We start from the raw sequence: 6,102 nt of genomic DNA on the forward strand, positions 1-6,102 counted from the left end.
GTTTTGGCCTTAGAAAATTAAGGGTTTTGAATCCTGAATTTGAATATGTATGTATTCATATTAGGTGTATGACTTTAGGCCTAGAAGCTATGTGACTTGACCTTTCCAACCTTGTTTTCTCGAATGCAGAAGAGAGAGAATGCCTGCCTAGGAGGGTAGTGTTGTGATGGTTAAATGAGATAATTTATGCCAAGTTCCTGGCATAGCGTATTTCACTTGGTAATTGCTACCAGCTATACTTGTTGTTCTTGTTATCATTGCTGTTAAAAAGTATACTCTTCTCCTGAAACGAAGATATGTTGAGCACCTGCCATGTATAAGGTTCTGGATGGCTCAGATAACCAGAGCACTCTCTCGCCTGCCCTTTGCTCCTCAAGCCACAATCAACTCATTTGCAGTTCTTCTAAGGAGCCATGCTTCCTCTCCTATTTCTGACCTTTTGCCTATTGCTGCTTCTGTACCTGGATATTCCTTTTCCCTGTTCCCTGTTAACTCTCAACATCGTTAATTCCTGCTCCTCCTTCAGGGCCCCGTGTTGATGTCCCCTCCTCCAGGAAGCCTTCCTTGATACATCACCAGCAAGGTTGACACATGTGCCCCTCCTGCATGTTCTCACATCCTTTAACGCACCCACGTTATGGTAGAAGTTATCATAGTGGATGAAATTGCTCATTTCCATCTATCTACACTACTAGCCCCTGCCTAGAAAAGAACATCTTGTCATACTAGGTCTCCTGGTTTTCTGGGCCCAGGGCAAACTGCATTGCCATCTTTCAGGACAATCCTTCATCCCTGCACAGACCCTTTCCAGAAATTACTGGGGACTCATAACCATAGGCTTCTCAGGAAGTTCCAGATGAAAAGAGCTATCTCTGCTCTTTGTAAATATTAGAAGGGAAAATTATGGGGAAGGATTCTTTGCCCTTTATAAGGGGAGGGGGTAGAGCATCAAGGAGAACTAACATTTAAAAAGCATTTACTGTAACATGGGATAAAACAAATGAGTAATTGTATGATACTCCGATTCTGTCATTGTCGATGTTACTGAGAACCAGTATTCTCAGCATGGAAGAAAGGAAATTTAGGTGTTAATCTAGTAGAGATGAAATTAAAATCCTATAGTCCTAATTTTGAATTGATTATGAATTAAGGATGTGTTTTATTTTAAAAAACAAACAGTTGCCTGAAGAACAGGATGGGGTGGGGAATGGCTAGAGAGGGGAGAGGAGGAGAGGAGGGAAGGGATTACAAAGAGGCCCAAAGAAACTTTTTAGCTGAACTTCATTGTGGTAAAGCGTTCACAGGTATAAACTCATTATATACCCACTTTAAATATGTGCAGTTTCTTGTATGTCATTTATACCTTAATAAAGCTATTTAAAAAAACAATTTCCTAACTCTGTCCATTGAAATGACCTAGAAATAAAGTCTGACCCAGTAGCAACGACCCAGACTGTGGTCTTGAAATACTATTTGCACTAAAAGGATCCAGGGATCCTTGAAGAAGTGTCTGGTTCCAAGTGTAGGTCAGGAAACTCATGAGATGAACACGGAACATCTTCTCATACTAGACAGCAAAGAAGCTACCAAAGACAGGACTCTTGTCAGAGAAACTCAGGAGCCAACTTAGGGTCCCATTGGCTAAAGATGGGACAATTTAAGCATCCATAATAATAATAATTGCCTTAGATTGACGCACATCAAACATGTTTTCACCTATATTCATATAATTTTTTCACCACATTCATATAATTACTTTAAAAAGTTAATTGGTCACCATTGAAGGACACTAGGAAACCAATTCATTATTTTGAAAACTGGTAAATAAAGGAAACAAATCAGCATTTATCATGCCATTCCCATATGAACCGCATTGCTACATAACCAAACAGTAGATGAGGGGAAGTTTCTCTTTTTGAAATATTCCATGTAACACATTAAGAAGGAATGATAGAATTAAAATATCACCATTTTGTAACCCCTGATGAATTCATGGATCTAAGCCAATCATCTACAGTTGCTAACATCCCCAAAGACAAAGCTGTTACATGCCTCTTGATAGTAGACTACACCACCACCTATGAAACAGTCTCTACCAAATAATCAAACCTGGATCTGTTCTAGACTCTTACTCCAATTACCATGACAGGAAATACAGAGGACAGAGGAGCATATTAAATGACACCAAAGGGATGCAATTAGCAAAATTCAGGCTATGGAAAACTCCAGGGCGAATGATGCCATGTTTTTCAACAAATATGTTGCAAGGGGAAAGAGGAAATGTATAGGTTAAAAGAGACTTAAAAGACATCAATAAATTGCAATGTGCAGACATTTTTGGGATCCCAGTTGAAACAAACTGTAAAAAATATATGGCATTCATGAGACAATTGTATATTTGAGTGCTGCCTGGATACTTAATGTTAGAATTATTAATGTTTAGGTGTGATAATGATGTTATGGTTATGCTTTTTAAAAGTCCTTTTAGAGAAACATACTGAAATATTTACAGATGAAATCGTATGATGTATGGTATTTGCTTCAAAATAATATGAGATGGAGGAAATGGATACAGGTATATGTGAAACAAGAGTGGCCATGAGTTAAAAATTGTTGAAGCCAGATGATGGGGGGTATTATACTATTTTATATATACTTTTGTATATATTTGAAATTATCCATAATAAAAAAAGGCATTTACTATGGATTAGACACTTTAAAGTATGTTTCTCTATTTTGTTCTGTCCTATAGGCCTGTGAATGAGGTACAATTTTCTCCATTTTCAAACTGAGGCCTTTCTTGTGTGAAGCCACCATTGCCACTGGCTTGGACTTTTACAGTGTTCTCTTAGGTGTTCTCCTTGCCCTCTCTCTAACCCCCTCCAATCCATTGTCCACACGGCAGCCCAAATACTTCGAGTGTATTAACCCACTAAATTCTCACAACAACTTAGTACTGACATCATTCTTGGTTTTCAGATATGGAAACTGAGACACAGAGAGGTTAAATAATGTCCTCAAGTCCACATAGCTAGGAAGGTTGAACTGTACTATAGTCTGGCTTGGTTGCCTCTCCTCTGTGTGTTTATACCATACTTCTATACATGGAAAATAAAATCATGTATGAATATACAGGATCTGCCATATACTGGTTTAGCGTATTGGTTGAGAGTATGGACACTGAGCCAGACTGTGAGCTTTGGGCAAGTTATTTAACCTTGTGGTCCCTCAGTTCCATCATCTGTAACTAGAGATAATATTTCCTGCTTCATGGTGTGTGTGGAGTAGGTGTATTAATCTGTGGAAAGCAGTAAGTGCTATAAATGTTAGCTATCATCAGATGTTACCTTTAGCTTCTCTCCTTTGCTTCTGAGAGCTCATGTCTCCCTAATACTTTTCACTCCAGCAGAGCCACTGTCAGCTCCCTAAATAAGCCTCAGTGTTCCCTCTGTCTTTCCTACAATGCCAAGCTGGCAAATCTTTATTTATCCTTCCAGCCCCAAATTAAGGGTTACCACCTATGTGAAGATCTCCTGGGAGAAGTCTGCTTGGTTCCTAACTGCATGTATAATCGCTCTTGTTTTGCCCTGTGTGTAGTTAGCTGTTTCTGTATCTCTCTTCCCTACCAAACTCATGACTTCTTGAGGGCAGAGACCTGTCTTTATCTCTATATGGAGCAGAGAGCTGGGACCAAGTGTTTAGTAAATGTTGGTTAAATAAACTGTTATGGGCGTGCCTCTCTGGGCAACTATGAGCCAAAGTTGGGAGTTTTTCAAACTTGGAAGTAAATCTAAATAAATGAGAAAGCCCCAAATGACTGAAAAGTATACATATGTGTGTATGTGTTTTGTATATATACTACTGTAATTGCCTATATACTTATCTGTAACCCCACTATCTTGTTTGTTGTTGAATCCCTAGCACCTAACACCTAGCACAGTGTCTGACAGTAGGGATTCAATAAACATCTTTTGAATGAATGAAATATGTTTAAGAGATGTACGCAGTGAGCAAAAATTTTGTGTGTGTGTGATGACCCTTCATTCTTTAGTTCTCTACTAGAGCATTTCTCAACTCTGAGTTCTTGAAACTCTAAGACTATATATTACAGGCACCAGTTTGAGGAAACCCAAATGTATGCCGTGGAATCATATGCCTCTTTAATTATAAGGTGGTTGTCCACAGAGGGGCAGTAAAGTGTAATGATTTAAAATTCGGGTCTTGACTATAATTCCACTGCCTGTGTTTTTATTTCTTGGAATATCATAAAAAATGATGTAAAAATTTTAAACTTTGTAGAGAACTTGTGGACTTGCTGAAGGATTTGAGAAATTGTGAAAGTTAACTGACACAATTACTAATTGTTTACCAATTGACACAAAAGTTCTGTCTTGCCATGCTTTATATATCTAGGATAGGAAAGCGGTATTTTGCCATGCGGGATTTTTAAAAAATGTAGTCATTTTTATAAGCTTTTTATGGCTTCTGAGTTTTGTGACATACTTAAAAAGATTTTTCTAATTCTGAGATAATAAAAAATTGTCTCCTGTTTTCTTCTAGCACTTTTATTATTTTATTGTTCACATTTAATTTCTTGGTCCATCTGGAATTTATTTTGGTATAAGGTGTGAAGTATGGTTCCAATTTTATTTTTCTTCCAGATGGCTACCTAGTTGTTCCAACACAATTCATTGACTTCATCATTTCCTCATTGATTCGAAATGCCACCTTCATCATATTCAGAATTTTTGTATGATATGAAAGACGTCCTTTTTTTTCTGATTCGAGTGGAAAGATCTTCAAGTGTACTTTTCTTTAAAATTTTTTAAAGTTATATATAACCATCGATATCATATTCAAACAAGATTTTTATCCTCACTTTGTGAATTTATTACCAAGCTCGTTTAAGTGTACTGCACACAACCTTCAAATATTATGAACATTTCTCTCTCCCAGCTGTCACTACACCAAACTACATATGTTATATTCCCTAAATCATCTTGCTGTGCTCTTTGCAGCTCTTCTGTACAGTTGATGTCTCCATCTAACAAGTTGCTCTGAAATTGCTATAATTATTTTAGGTGAGACTTCAAAGTGAAAGCCTGGTAGCGCTATCCAGTTCATCCCCAAAATGGGCATTAATTTCCACTTAATATAAAGGACAGGCTATGTTTCTGGGAAATAACAGATTTTGAAGGGCTATGGCAGTTATTTGTTAGTTCTTTAAACAATCCACCTGGGAGGAAAATGTCCTACAAAACGCCAACTGCTATTGTGGGAATTTTTTGCTATTTATTCCAGCAAAATGATTCAGACCCTGAAGAAAAAAGGTCGCCCTGTACTAGGTCTTGAACTCAAAAAACTGTTTGCACAGATATTCATCCAAGATACATCACAGCCTCCACTTCAACAGATGCTCTTTGGGATGTTTCATGACTCTCCCCAACAGTCAGTCTCTCCTTTTAAGGGGAGGAGGATGACGCTGCCAGAGACAGCTCTGCTGGCATGAAGGCTAGCCTAAAATATCTATTTAAAAACTGGACCAAAATATGTTTGTCTTCTGTTGTCTATTTAAAATTTCAAGTTGAGACGAAGAAAAATTACTCTTCATCCTGAATGGGCCACTTGAGAGCCTCACTCACAGCCTAGAGAGTGGCAAATGGTAAGAGAGTCATAGAGAAGAAAAAGAAGTTCGGAAGGCGGAGGTATTAGTGAAGCCGGGTATGAAAATCTGGCAGTGAAAAGTCTTGAACAGGGGGGAAAGACTCCCATATTCGACCTCCGAACCCGAGGGTCTTCGTGAAGATAAGGCTTCTGCACATCGCCTGTCGCCACTCAGCGGCCCCTGCTCAGCACCCCTCCCCTGCCTCGAGGTCTTCCACTTCATGTCCCCTTCCCAGCGGCCTCTCTTCATCTCGGAACAGCCCCCATCTTAGGGCCTTCTTTCCCACAGCAGCCTGTCTTTGCCTCAGCGCCCTCCTCGGTACACGTATCCTCTTATTTCGATGCGTCTCCTCAGTGCCCCCTCAGAGTCCCCTCCCTCAGCTCAAGGGACATCCCAGGCTCCGCTCCCACCGCAGGCCCTCTCCTCAGCATACTGCC

The sequence above is a fragment of the Pteropus alecto genome, unplaced genomic scaffold, assembly GCF_000325575.1.
Source record: "Pteropus alecto unplaced genomic scaffold, ASM32557v1 scaffold6, whole genome shotgun sequence".
NCBI classification, from domain to species: Eukaryota; Metazoa; Chordata; class Mammalia; order Chiroptera; family Pteropodidae; genus Pteropus; species Pteropus alecto.